Here is a 14,784-nt window from a genome sequence, read left to right on the forward strand (position 1 = left end):
TTCAGGTAAGCAAAAAGTTTCATTTTTAATCCATCATTGTTTTGTTCCCCGCTAGAAGGAGTTCTGAGTTTCACCACAGGGGAATTGTGCAAGGTTAATTTTATTCTATTTGCTGTATTTCTGTTAAGAACTTTTTAATTCTGTTCCTTTTGAAGGCTGTAGTAGCTACAGAAAGAACTGCTTTAAAAGACAGGATTGATTTTTCTTTTCAATCAAGATGAAACATTCTGCACGGGCTGGCAGAGGAAAATGGAAATGGTGAGGAGCAGAGTGCAGGGAATAGGGAAGGCACAGGGAAAACCCTGATCCCTGAGGATGTTGTAATATTTCCTGGGAATATTTGTAATTTAAATATCAGCTCTCAGTGCTGCACTCCTCCATGTGAGGCACTGCTCTGAAGAATTGTGAGGAATATATAAAACTCTTGTTTTTCACTTGTTTTTCTTTAAAAAAACCAATTTCACCTGTGATTTTCACTGGTTTTTCTTTAAAACATAACTTCAAAATCGTGTGTGAGCTGATTCCCCATTTGTGTGGCAATGTGGAAACAAAACTAAAACCAATTTAACCTTTTTGGCTTGTATTAAATGTGCTCCAGACACAAGACTTGTTTATTGAACTCTTCCTATTTTTGTTCTCCTCTTTCACTTTTTTTTTTTTCATGATTGTGTCTATCCAATGCCTTTGGACTTTTCAAACGTGTCATGAATTAAAATTCAGCTAATTTCTATCCAAACTTGCCATCTAGTGGCATATTCCAGGGTTGCAGACTATCAAGTTAAGATCTTTTAACTGTATATTCTTCAGTTAAGGATTATACCACAGTTAGTTTTTAAAATTTAAATCATAAATTCTGTTAATAAATTGTTTTATTCCTAACCTTTATTCATTTTAAAGTGGTTTCATGTGATTTTAATTGTTTTATTCACATATTTTAAGGGTAGCTTTGCTGTGTGTAGTCACTGTTTTAATGTCTTTCCCTTTAGCCAATGATAAAATTCCAGACTCTTGTGCAAAAGGAATTTGCAGCTTGTGTGTGACAATTACAGTGCTTAATGAAGAGAGAGCACTTTAAAATAAATAATTAATATGTTAGAATTTAGCTTTCTCACTAATTATTTCTTTTTCTTCATCCATCCTGTTCTCCATAGGCCTCCTTGCTTTCACAGAGAGCCAGGAGATACCAAAATTGTAAATTATTTGAGGAAATCCTTACTTGTATTGCCAGCAAGCAATTTTTGGGATGATTTTCTTAGACTTCCCTGTGATAAAAATACCAGAATGAGTCAATTAATGATCAAGCAAGCTCAAGGTCTTGTTAGTAGATCCAAAAATAATGAGAAATTTTTCTACTATTGCTAAGACTTGACAGCTCAAGTGTTTAAAAACTACTGGTTCCTCTCACCTGCTCAGATTTTTCTAATTAATTTCAGGAACCCCAAACTCCTTTTGCTTATGAGGAAAAATTAATACTTGGGTTTGCTCTGTATTTTCTACTTCATTAAGAAAAAAAGAAACTGAGGGAGTTTTTTTGAGTAATTTAATAATTATTTCAGTCTTAAGTGCTGGTTTGGGGAGTTCTTCAATTTACAGCAGAGCTGCCCCTATTCAATGGGATTCCCTTGGTACCTCTTCCATCTTTTATCAGAATTTTCACCAGACCTGTTTTCTGGTCCTTTTGAGCATCAAATAAAATTCTAAATTTTATTCTGTGAACAAATAGCTTCTCCTGACTTTGCCTTTGCCTGAATTCCTGGGCAATCTGTGTGTTTCTGCATCATTGTTGAGATGCTGTTAAAAATCCCATCAAACCTATGCTGCTGATTGATATAAATGTGATTATTAGGAATTTAAGGTATTCCTCTTCACTCTTTGAGGCTTGGTGCCTTTTGTAGTGGAATTTAAAGCTGTTCCTGAAGGGTGAATTGGAATTTTTTTCCTTTCCCTCCTCAGAAGTCACATTTTGAAGTTTAGATTTCCAATTCATGGACCTTAAAACCAGTCTTGCTGCATGAATTTAAAAAAAGCCAATAAAACATGAGCAGAACTGGAATTATATTTTAAATTGAACTGAAAGCTCTGCTATCTGAATAATGGATGGTCATGTCCATCTTTTAGGATTTTAGATCTTAGCAAGGAGAATTCTGCTACAACAACACCAAAGGCAGTGTTGAAATGAAGAACAATTAAAATGCTGCTTAAAAGCTTAATTAAATCTACACAACTTGATGCTGAATGTAATTTTACAGGCCACTATTGATACCAAAAGCCAGCATTTTTGTTTTTTCTTCTTTTCTTGTTGGGCTGCAGAGCAGTTGAGCAAATTCAGAGGGAAATTCTGTGTGAAGGGGGGACCCGAGTGTCTGGCACCCACATGTTCAGTGGCTGCTCCAAGCATAGAGATCTGATTTTTTCTGCAGCTTTGCCCTTAAACTCTCAAATATTTGCTCTTTCAGCCATCTCCAAGGATAATTTTTCAGACATAAATGCCAGGATTTTTGTGTCGGGAGTTTCAGAGTAGGTTTCAAACCAAGGATTTACTCCTTGAAGAATGAGATTTGTCCCAGTGCTGATTATTCCCATTAAGGAATTGTTACACCCACGCATTTGCTCGTCTTAAAACTTGAGGAAAAACTCCTCAGGCTCTAATTTTTTTTGTCTATTTGAGTAATTCAGTAGCAGGGGCAGAATCAGCTCCAGAGCAGATTTCCATCTCTTGATTCTGGGGTGGCATCATCTGCTTTGAAATTCCAGGTCCATTATGTCAGCCAAGAAAATGTGGAGTTTCTTTATCCTGAATAAATCTTCCTTTGAGGATGGGAAATTTGAACTCTCAGCTAACACTATAATGAACCCTGATTTCAGGGTATATTTTGAGGTAATTGTTTCTGAAATATTTCCATGCATATTCATGGGTGTTGTAGGACTTGAGATTCAGCTTCAAGGTGGTTTTTTTTTTAATTTCCAATGCTAAAATCAGGGTTAGTTACACTGAAATGCCACAGGTTTTATTACTATCCAAGTTTTTGGTTTACAAGTGAACCAAAAATGTATAATCTACAAAATGGGAGATTTGATTGTTTTCTTTTGCCTTTAAAACACAAGCATCATCCCTGCCTTAGAGACAGTAGAACAAAAAACAACAACTCTTTGGAGTTATTTATTCCAGAAAGGAAATTTGCTCTTTTCTCTGGCTCAGAAGTTACATAAGAGCTGAAAAAAATATTAAGTGACCAACAGACTGTGAGAAACTTGAATAAATCATTGATAAATCATTTGTGTCTAACATTTTTTGCCTTTTTTTTTTTTTTTTTTGTGTTATGTGTATTATTTGAAATGAGCAAAGACCTTTGTACTTGAAAGCTTTTCCCAGTTTGTTTCTTGGCTAGAAATGAAAATATCTTTCAAGGCAAAGTAGCTTCAAGGAAAAAAAAATTAGATGAAGCAATGTAAATACATCTGTACCAATAAAAATGGGTATTTGCTGGTTTTGGGAATGGATTTAATGTATCTGTAAAACTTCACCTAAGGATTAATAGCTGTGCTATCAGCTGAAAATACTTGGAATTTAACTCCATGGATTTAGGGCTGTTTTCCATAATAAATTCAAAGGAATTTGTTGGGCTGCAAGGCTTTGAGGTGCCTGTGTGTGCAGGGAGGGTTGGTTTGCATTTGCTGGTTCTGTGTTCTTCCCTCTCCCCTCCTCAATTTCACTTTTGTTTCTTTACAACAAAAACTTGCAAACCCAGAAGGGCCACATATATCATAAAGCAAACTGTTTTCAGTGTTGGCATTCATGGGAAGCATCAGTGTCTGGATTCTAATCCTAATTCCTGCTGTTTGCTGGTGTTGGAGTGTGGCTCTGCAGGGAATTGTTCTCCAAGAATATGGGTTTTGACAATCTGTGCCTCATTGTTTTCCTCTTTTTGCTTCATTAGCACTCAGAATAATGAAATTATCTAGGGATTGTGTCCAAATTGAGCAGTTCAGAGCTGCTTTGGTCTGGTTTTTGTATCTCAGTGATATCTCCTCTTGTACCCAAGTGAACATTTGTAACACTTGTCACACAGTCCCATGGTGGAATAAATTCTGTGTATTTTAGCATCTTTTTATTCTTTCTCCCCAGTCTCCCATTACTCTGCACACTTCTGTGAGTGAAGTTTCCTCATAGAACTGCTGGTGCTTCAGTTAAATTTGTAAACTTCTGGTAGTAAACTTTTGGTAGAGGTAAAAGCTTAAAAGAAGCTGAGTTTGTGGAGCAGATTTTGCAACAGTCCTCATGCCTCAGGTTTTAGATTTTCTATTTTCCACATTCTGTGCTGCTTTAGTGTGTGGGTCTGGGCTTTGTATTATGGGATGGTGAGCTCTGTGCACAGAGCAGGGAGACAAAACAATTCCTGCTCCAGCTGGGCACCAAGGACAAATGATCCAAATCTCAGCCCAGGAGCACAAACAGCGTGGGCTGGAGAGAGAAAAACAAGCAGGGTGGGACTGCCTGGGCTAAAGCTGGAATGGGACAATGAACTCCAAGGTGCCAATGGAGCAGAACTGATCCCAGGGAGAGCCCCCGGGAGCGCTCGTGCATTTTGGGGCCGTTTTGGGTCATTTGGGTGCAGCCCTGGCTGGGCTCTGGTGCTGCCCAAGGTGGATCCATGGAGGAGATCCTTTAATAAATCCCGAATTTATTCTGTAGCTCTGCCCAGCCTCTGCTCCAGCTCAGCCTTCCCAAGGCATCAGCCCAGGGCAGGATGCTTTTCACAGATACTTCTGTGCCAAGTGCAGAATGAGACTCAAGAATCCCAGAATTATCAAGGCTGGAAGAGTCCTCCAGCATCACCCAGTGCCATCACCCCAAACCCTGTCCCCAAGGCCACATCCAGACTCCTCTGGGACAATTCCAGTGACTCCAAACCTCCCTGGGCAGCTCATCCCAAGGCCTGACCACTCTGCCAGGGAAATTTTCTTTCCCAATCTCCAACCTGAGCCTCCCCTGGTGCCATTTGAGGCCATTTCCTCTCCTCCTTCCCCTTGAGACACGGCAGCAGAGCCCGACCCCCCGGCTGTCCCCTCCTGGGGTGATGCTGGTGGGGCTGGGGTGGCACTGGGTGATCCTGGAGAGCTCTTCCTACCTTGATAATTCCATGATACCAGGAATAGTAACAGTGACTGCAGGTAGAAGGCACGGAGAAGATGATGAGGACTAATGGCAGAGTCACAGGAAAAATTTTCAAGAATTTTTTTTTTTCTTTTTGTTCGGAGGGAACATTTTGAACCAGCCCTAAAGTGCAACATGGCTGTGAAGCTATAAAAGGCTTTTTACTGATTTGTGAGACAAAAATTCAACTGGACAACTGAGAGATTGTTTTTCCTGTTGGGAAACAGGATTTGAGCATCAAATGAGCCTTGTTCGTGCTGCCTCCTGTAAATCTGGCTTTGAGGTGAAGGAGGGCAGGGATGGATGGGGTATTGGGAATTAGGAATTGTTCCCTGGGAGGGTGGGCAGGGGCTGGGATGGAGTTCCCAGAGCAGCTGTGGCTGCCCCTGGATCCCTGACAGTGCCCAAGGCCAGGTTGGACACTGGGGCTGGAGCAGCCTGGGACAGTGGGAGGTGTCCTTGCCATGGCAGGGGTGGAATGGGATCATCTTTAACGTCCCTTCCAATGCAGTCCATTCTGGAATTCTCTAATTATTAGAAGTCTGGATTATCTCCTAAATGTTCACCCTCAAAACTTCTTTCAGCCCTTCTCCTGGAGCTATTCTGAAGGGAGCCCTGGGGTGCTGCAGGTATTTCCAGTGCATTCCCCAGCACTGAGCAGTGTCCCTGCCCAGCTGAGCCACTTTCCTGTTGTCATTCTGTTCAAATCCCCAGGGATTTCTGCTGCTCCCAAAGCTGGGTGCAGCTGAGGTTTCCCTGTATCTCCTGCAGTGAGGGAAGGAATTTGCCAGCAGGGGACACTTCTGAGCTGGGTTTCAAGGGGAAGAACAGGGGAGGGATGGAAAGCATTTTATGCATAGTGTGTTGTATATGGATTTGCATGAAAATATCTTTGCATGTTACAGCTCAGCAACTGCCCTGTATAATATTTCCTCAGTTTTAAACCAGCCTTTGAAATTCCACAGGAGTCGATGGCATATAGTGTCAGAATACAGTAAAACATTTCCAGTTAAGAAATCTTGATGGGAGGTGAAGGGAATTCCAAATGTGGAGCCAGGTAATTCCAGGTGCTGGTTAAAGATACCTTTTCCTTTTTTGCTGCTTATCTTCAGAATATTTCCCATGTATTTAAGGGGAGAAGGAAAGGGAAATCTGGCAAACATTGCCTTTATTTTGCACTTCTCTACTTCAAATTTTGTTTTCCTTCCTGCAGGATGGCAGCAAACATGCTGTTCCTGTTAAAAAAGCATGAAGCACATTTGTAGGCACATAATAATGAACAGCATTCTTACTTTGCATTATGGTTTGTAAACAACTTTTGGGCCATGTGCTGATTCAATAAATGTTTTGAGGATCATTTGGAAAATGCAGGAAGGTTTGAGGAGTGAAAGAAAGTATGCTGTTTATAGCAATCTCCATAAAAAGGGTCTTTATGGTGCTGTGAGAACTAAAAGTTAATGCCTTTTGTACCGAGTAGCATTTAATCTTTCTGTGGGGCTAACTCTGATGTGAAATTATGATGTGCTGGCATCTGACCAAAGTGCCACTCATGGAATTGGATTCTCTCATGTTTCAGGGCTGGCTTTGAGTCAGTGTGCATGATACTTCACAACCACTTTCTTCAGCAGGCATGTTCCTTCTGTACTGGAGAGAATGGAAAATTTCGTTATCCCCCCAGAATGGCTTATGTCATGTATATCTAAAACATTTGTGATCTCGGTCTGCTGCTGACTTCTCACTCTTGAGATGACAGAGAGCAGCACCAGGCCTGAGCATTTCTCGAGTACAGGTTACTCAGCACAGTGCTGAGGCTGACTTTTCTTAGTTTCAGTTTGATCTCAGAGTTTGGGATGGGGATCTAAATTTAAAAAGTCAAACCCTCGGTGGCAGATTGATCCAAATTCAGGTGTCACGTTTTGCTTCGGTGTGAGGGCTGTAGTTCAAGTGGCTGGGTGTGGATTTTGTTTCAGAGCTCCTGATAAAGCCTTTTTGGAGTCAGGGCTGCCCTGGAGCAGATGGGGGATTTTGGAGGGCAGGAATCCCTGACTTGTGACAAACACGGCACATTTGGCACCGCTCTGACCCCACTGGTAAAGATCTGACAAAAGTGGAGGATTTCCAAACATTAAAAAAAAAAACCAAAAAACCCCCAAGATTCCCTGATGTCCATGGGGCCTGCAGCTAATTTATGGAAGTGAGACTGGGAAAATGAGAGCAGGCTTGGCATCAGCTGGAGCCTGGTGAGATCCTCTCGAGTTACCATTGCTCAGAAATGACGCCTCCTTCCCACAATGGGAAATTGTTGTAGTGGTTGTCTGACAGTTTCATTAGGGCTCCTTTTGTAGCTCCACTTCTAAGCAGAATATGGCCAGAATGTATATTTAATTAGCATATATTTTAATTAAAGGGGTAAGGTGGATAAATATAGAGATAAATAAATGTATATAACCAAGAGGAATAGAAGTGTCCTGTTATATCGCTCTTCAAAAGAGAAAAAACGGAAAACTTCAGCTGCTTTTGAAACACTGCATTTGCAACATTCAGCTTTTCTGAATTTGTATTTTATTCCTTTGAAACACTGCATTTGCAGTGTTCAGCTCTTCTGAATTTGTATTTTATTCCTTTGAAACACTGCATTTCCAACATTCAGGTCTTCTGAATTTGTATTTTATTCCTTTGAAACACTGCATTTCCAACATTCAGGTCTCCTGAATTTGTATTTTATTCCTTTGAAACACTGCATTTGCAATGTTCAGCTCTTCTGAATTTGTATTTTATTCCTTTTGAACCTACATTTGCAACATTCAGCTCTTCTAAATTTGTATTTTATTCCTTTGAAACACTGCATTTGTAACATTCAGCTCTTCTGAATTTGTATTTTATTCCTTTGAAACACTGCATTTGCAACGTTCAGCTTTCTGAATTTGTATTTTATTCCTTTGAAACACTGCATTTGCAATGTTCAGTTCTTCTGAATTTGTATTTTATTCCTTTGAAACACTGCATTTGCAATGTTCAGTTCTTCTGAATTTGTATTTTATTCCTTTGAAACACTGCATTTGCAACGTTCAGCTTTCTGAATTTGTATTTTATTCCTTTGAAACACTGCATTTCCAACATTCAGGTCTCCTGAATTTGTATTTTATTCCTTTGACAATCCATTTGTCCAGTAATGTGCAGGAAAAAAACCTTGTCTACAACACAGAGTTTATTATTGAAGTTTATCAAGCTGGATTTATTCTGGAGGATGAAGATTGGAGTTTCATTGGAGTTACTGATTTAAAAGTCACCGTGGTGTTCTCAGAGTTTGTCCCTGGGCAAAGACTCCAAAAAATCCATTATCAGCTGTGCCAGCAGTTGGTGGGGAAGGGGCTGCCTTAGAGATTGCTGTGTCCATCCTCTGACAGTTCATTTCCAGCCATGATTTCTGACATGCTGAGGAAATCAGGAAATTCCAGGTGCAGGGGCAGTGGAATTTGGCATGTGCCTGTCTGGCTGACACGATGCAGTTCTTAGAGTGGAAAGCTGATTAAAGAGCAGCTGTTAGCTGAAATCAGAATGTTTGCTGTAGTTCCTACTGCAAGTGTGCTGTGAAAGCTCCTTTTTTTTGGGAGTTGCAGTGGGTGTTCCCAACAAGCAGAACGTGTTTTACTTCAATAAACCACTGTACTCACTTGGACTTGGACTGGTGACGTGAATGACAAAGGATTTACAGGAATATCGAGGCAAGGTTTTCTCAGAAGGAAAAAAAAATCAGAATACATCCTGTGCTGTCTGTTTTCATGGTGCTTGTATTTTTCTTCTCCCAAGAAAAGTATCCTGTGAAAAGGTCTATCAGGGCAACCTGTGTTTTACAGTTAGATCATCCAGATCATTCTTCTCAGGATAAGGTGATTTAATTTCAGGAATTTCAGCTGGTCACAGTTTTATCTCTGCCAGCATTTCCTAGAGGATCCACAGCAGGGATGAAGTTTGGTCCTGCACCTGTATAATTCCATAATTCTATATACACTTTTGTATATGTGTGTTAATATGTTTAAAATAATGTAATTATTTAAATCTCTGTATAATTTTAGTGCATTAGTCATACTGACCACCTCAAGTTTCAGAAATTATCTCCTTTCTTTACCCATTTCTTACTAAATGCACAAGATAATAAAAGTGAGTCGAGTGCCAGAGGCCCAGAGGAGAGCAGAGAACTGCAGCCCTGAGAAAAGTTGGGATGAGAGTTCTCCATGGAGTGTGTAAATCAGAGCATGCTCCTTGACTGATGAGGATAAGAACTTTTTTTTTTTTTGGGAGAGAAAAAATGCAGGAGGAAGAGCTGGTGGATCTGGTGTGATAGCAGATGAAAAAGCAGAGGCTGTGTGGGAGGAGGAGAGAGGGGAATGGGGCAACAGCTGAAGAGCAGAGGTAAGGAGTAAGACTTGAACATGGAGAATATAACTTTATTACTGCATTTTTTAGCATTCCCTACAGCTGCTGGTTGTTATGTACATATCTCATAATTTTAGCTATAAAGATTGTGCTGCTTTGGATTGATGGTTTCACGAAAAATGTGGGACAACGTTGGGTTTTTACAGCTTGTTTCATTGAGAATCACTTCCCTGCTCTAGTGTGTGTTGTTTCTCAAGTCTGTACTAAATTGTGCTGCTGAATTTATCTAAGAAATGTTTTAAGAACTACTTCCAAAAAATACTTCTTAATTATTAAAAAAGCTGAATAAATGTATAATTAAACTAATAGTAAAAGCCAAGCCTTAGCAGGATCCGTACTGAGGAGATTTTAAATGGAAAAGAGTATTTTCTTCAGTTTAAGAGTATTAATTGTAGTAAATTTATGATTTTTGCACGTGGTGAGAACTTAAATTTGGAGTTTAGATCATTTAGCTCATAGAAACCAAAGTCTTTTGAAGTGGGGTCGCAGATTGCTGAGTCTCAAAACGTTTGCTGGGCAAACAACCCACATGTAAATTTTTAGTCAGTTTTTTCCTTTGAATATAGATTTAATTTCAGAATTCCATGCCTTAACAACTTCAGACAGAGAAATGAAATAAAAATGAAGCTGTTTTCATGTGCTGAGAGAAAGAAAGAAAGAGAGATTATGGATATATATGGATATTCATTTGGATTACTGAACCAGTCACGTATGGCTCCTTTTTTTTGTGATTGTTTTTTGATGTTACCACTTGCAACAAATAAATTAATCACAATTTCTTTTGTAATTTAGCATTCAACTGATGAACAGGTCATGATAGAAGTACAAAAAGTTAAATTGGCCTCATTATTAAAATAATTTCAAGGAAGAGCAGCATCGAGCTGGAGGTGTCTCATGTTAAGAGCTGTGCCTGGATGTTCCCTGCTTATGGAATAAAGTCAAGTTTATTCTAAAAACTAAACTTGGAACTAAAAAACATCTCTAAGATCCTCAGGAGTTTTAAAAAGTTTTGTGAGAGCAAATCTCATCATTTCCATGGAGTCAGAATCGATGCAAATTAATTCCAGGAGGTATTTCTGAAATTCTTTTGCAAGATAAGGAACAATAATTGTATTTGGATGCACGATTGTCAAGATCTAAATAAAAAATTGCATCTGGCATGTTTTGACTTCAGAACTTATTACATGAAGTGAGCAATTACCCCTGCATTCTTCTGGTCTGGAAGACATTTCTTCTTTCCAAGATGGAATTGTTGGTTTTAGGACTGGTGAGTGTACCACAGCTCCCTGTCAGGAGCAGCAGCTGCAGGGAGAGCTTTTATCTGGTTATTTTTCATTTTGAAACTGTGTTTTAGGTGTTGGGATCTCAGTAAATTATTTGCTGATGGAAAAGAAAATACAGTAGCTGAAAACAAATGGTAATTCTTATTTTTATGCTTCCTTTGAGAGAGGGGCACTTTCCCAAAGTTACCATAAGCAGTATTGAACTGCAAATTAAAATCAATATTTGGATTTCCAAAGTTTTTGTTAGAAATACCTGGAAACATTTTAAACTGCCCTTCTGATTTTAGAATATTTCTGTCATTATTTTAAATTAACATAGCTGGGAGCTTTTTGCAATTATGGGAGATTTTTCCTTATTTTCCTTTTCTTCCTGTTTTAGCCTCTTTTCCTTCCTGCTTTAGCCATATTGCTATTAATAACATATATTAATATTAACAGATATTGATAATAACACATTTTGACATTAAAACACACATGGGAGGGTAAGTGTTGGATTTGGTGTTTCACTCCAATGGTATTTCTGAATATCCAGAAAAGAGAAGAGTTTGCTTTTGGTATCTCTGCAGCACTTCTGGAGGTGGAAGTGGACTTTTCCCCAAATATTTCCAAGCTTTTTTCAATGCTGCACAATCCACTCTTTTTAATTAGCAGCTCAGGATTAGCAGATTGGGCACTTTTGAACTGCATTTAACTTATTATAATTATTGCTGCCCTTATTGCTCCACAAAAAAAAAAAAAAATCTCCATCTGATCCAGGACAATTTTCTCCTAGAAGCATTTGATACTTTGCTGGTATTTGATAATTTTGCTGGTAGAATTTAACTTTGACAACCACTGTCACAATCCTCTTTTTTTTTTTTTTTCACTGGTTTGGCAAACTGAAAGTACATATCAAACTTCAAATTCAAAATTAAATAATCATTGTTTTGCTCACAGTCTCCTGTGTCCCCAGGAATTATGTTCAAAAACCAAAAAACTATCTTTATTTAACCAAGGATAAATTAATTAATCACTAAATATCACGTATTGATATAGATTTTGTCTGGTTTGAGTGCATTAGTTTGTGTGCAACTATGCTGGAAGTGCATTTTAAACTCCCTTTTTTTGCATTTTAGTACTGATTAAAGTAATCCCTGAAAGTTTTTCCTTGAGGACAATTCATTTTTAGAAGTTACCCCTTCAGTTTGGGACTATTTATTATAATATAATGATTTTCAACAAAGTTGGTATATATTTAATCAGCTAAAAGTTTATCTTCGGAGTGGATTTGTGGTAGAATTAAAAATTTTGGATCCTTTTGTGACACTGAAAAGAAAAACAGCCAAGGTCAGGACAGTCTTACAAAAGCAAGGACTGAAACAAAAACCCTTCTGACGTGGAGAACCTGGACAGAATGAAGTGAAGCGAATCCTTGCCTGGATTAATACAAAATTTTAGTGTGAAAAATCACCTTTTTTCAGGTGTGCAATTCAGATGAGTCCTAAAAAACAGAAATGAGAGATGTCTGCAGGCACTGTGGTTTGGTTTCAGGCAGTTGGAGTTCTCAGAAAAACCCAGGAGAATCCAAAACCCTGCAGAATAAAGAAATTATCATTGTCAGGAATGCTCCTCCCTGCCCGTGTTTGGTTCTGCAGGACAATTCTCATGCACTGCCTCAGTTTGGGTCTGTTTTTGTGTGATTCTTTGAGTGCCTTTTCCCCAAAATCCTCAATTTCACTGCTGAGCTTTCATTTGGGACGTGGAAATCCAAATGTGACCTTGTGGAGTAGGAGCTCGTGGTGTGTTGGACTTGAGGCAAACCTTGGGTTTGTTGCATAAAATTGGACATTATTTTGTAAGATTTAAATGAGTTTTATGTCCAGTTTTAAAGAAGAAATTAAATTTGAGGTGTTTCTTTCTCCGTTTCTCCCTGAAATACTTCCAGCTCCCTATGGGGGCTCTGAAGGTTTTTTTTGGATCCTTAAATCCAAGGTGCAGCCTAGGATTGGATCTTCATCTTCTTGGGTTTCCTCTGGGGGAAAAATTGTACTCCTGTTGCTCTGAAAAAGGTTCAGTCCCAGCAGGAGAAAGTGTTGCATGTGAAAAAGCTGAAAAAGGAGAAAATAATTACAATGGGTTAAAAACCGCAGGGCTGAGAGAACCGTAAATGGAATTTGTATCGTCCTTTCTCACAGCTGAGCATTGTGTGAATACTGTGTTTAAATATTGTATTTTCAACCGTGTTTTGTAAGAAAAATGTGTTAATTTCTGACAAACTGGGCATTAGTGAGTCTTCTTTCAAAGTTCTCTATTTGCTATCCAAGTTTTACGTTGCTGTGTAGATACATGATGCATTTTTGAAGCATGAAACTTCTTTGATATTCTGCTAAATAAAAAGCAGATTTACTTTGTAAATTTTTCTTTACTTTCTCTTTTTATTTACTTAAAAAAAAATAACCCCATGATGTCATGTTATTTTTTTTAAGTCTTTGATTAGCAAAGAGGTCTTAAATGAAAATTAGTTAGTGGTAGCTTAATACCGAGTTTTGGAGCAGTAAACAGACCAAGCATATTCTTACTATTTTAGCACAAAATTCCCAAGAAATTCTTCCTTTCCAACATGTTCCTTTTGGAATTTGGAGACCACTCTGCCAGCCTGAATCTGTTTGAGAAAGAAATAAAAAATCCACTGGCCATGTTAAACATCAGCAGTGCAGTTTTGGGGCCGTGCTGGAATCCCTGAGTCATGGTACTTTAAAAATTTTTTTTACTTACTTTCTTTCTTTTTTTCTTTAAAAAAAAAAAAAAATCCCATGCTGTCATGTTGATTTTTGTAAAATATTTCTGATTAACAAAGTGATCTTTAATGAAAATTAGTGATAGCTTAATACTGAGTGTTGTCTTTGGAGCAGGAAAACACACCAAGTGTATTCTTGCCATTAAAGCATATAATTCCCAAGAAATTCTTCCTTTCCAAGATGTTTTGGGGAAGGCAGAAGTCAACCTGAATATGTTTTAGAAAGGAATATAAAATCCATGGTCTATGCTGAGCATCAGCAGTGCAGTTTTGGGGAGGGAGCCATGCTGGAATCCCCAAGTCGTGTGCTTTTTAAATTATTATTATTTTTTTTTTACTTAAAAAAATAATCCCATGCTATCATATTCATTTTTTAATATATATTTGATTCACAAACAGGTCTTAAATGAAGATTTGTGGTAGTTTAATATACTGAGCTTTGTTTTTGGAGCTTGATAACAAACCAAGCGTATTCTTGCTATCGTGGTTTATCATTCCCAATAAATTCTCCCTTCCCAGAAGCTCCTTTTGGAATTTGGAGACCTCTCTGCCAACCTGTGTTTTAGAAAGGGATCTAAAACACATTGTCCATGCTGAACATCAGCCCTGCAGTTTTGGGGCCATGCTGGAATCCCCAAGTCGTGGTGCTTTTAAAATTTTTTTTTACTTTCTTTATTTTTTAACTTAAAAAAAAAAAATCCCATGCTGTCATGTTCATTTTTAAAAATATATTTGATTCACCAACAGATCTTAAATGAAGATTTATGGTAGTTTAATATGCTGAGCTTTGTTTTTTGAGCTTGATAACGAATCAAGGGTATTCTTGCCGTCGTAGATTATCACTCCCATTTTTACTTAATTTTTTTAACTTAAAAAAAAAAGTAATCCCATGCTGCCATGTTCATTTTTAAATTTTTTAATTTTTTGGGGCTGGGCTGGAATCCCCTGGTCCTTGTGAAAATGTGTTGTGGTTTCACCTTAACGATTCCCAGACATTTCTTCAGCTCCTAAACCCCTCCAGTGTGACACAGTGGGGAGGTTTTTTTCCCTAAAAAAAGGCAAAAATGAGGTCCAGCTGAAAGCTTGTTGGAGTTTAAAGTGTGTTTGGAGTGCTAAGAGGAGAATCTTTGGCT

The 14,784-nt window shown here is 38.3% G+C and overlaps 1 protein-coding gene across 5 annotated transcripts in view; it reads left to right on the forward strand.

The window, feature by feature from the left end:
- HLCS (holocarboxylase synthetase) overlaps positions 1-14,784 on the forward strand; it is a 130,734-nt gene that overhangs the window by 15,493 nt on the left and 100,457 nt on the right. The gene's annotated exons all lie outside the window — the stretch shown is intronic.

The sequence above is a fragment of the Taeniopygia guttata genome, chromosome 1 (genome assembly GCF_048771995.1).
Source record: "Taeniopygia guttata chromosome 1, bTaeGut7.mat, whole genome shotgun sequence".
NCBI classification, from domain to species: Eukaryota; Metazoa; Chordata; class Aves; order Passeriformes; family Estrildidae; genus Taeniopygia; species Taeniopygia guttata.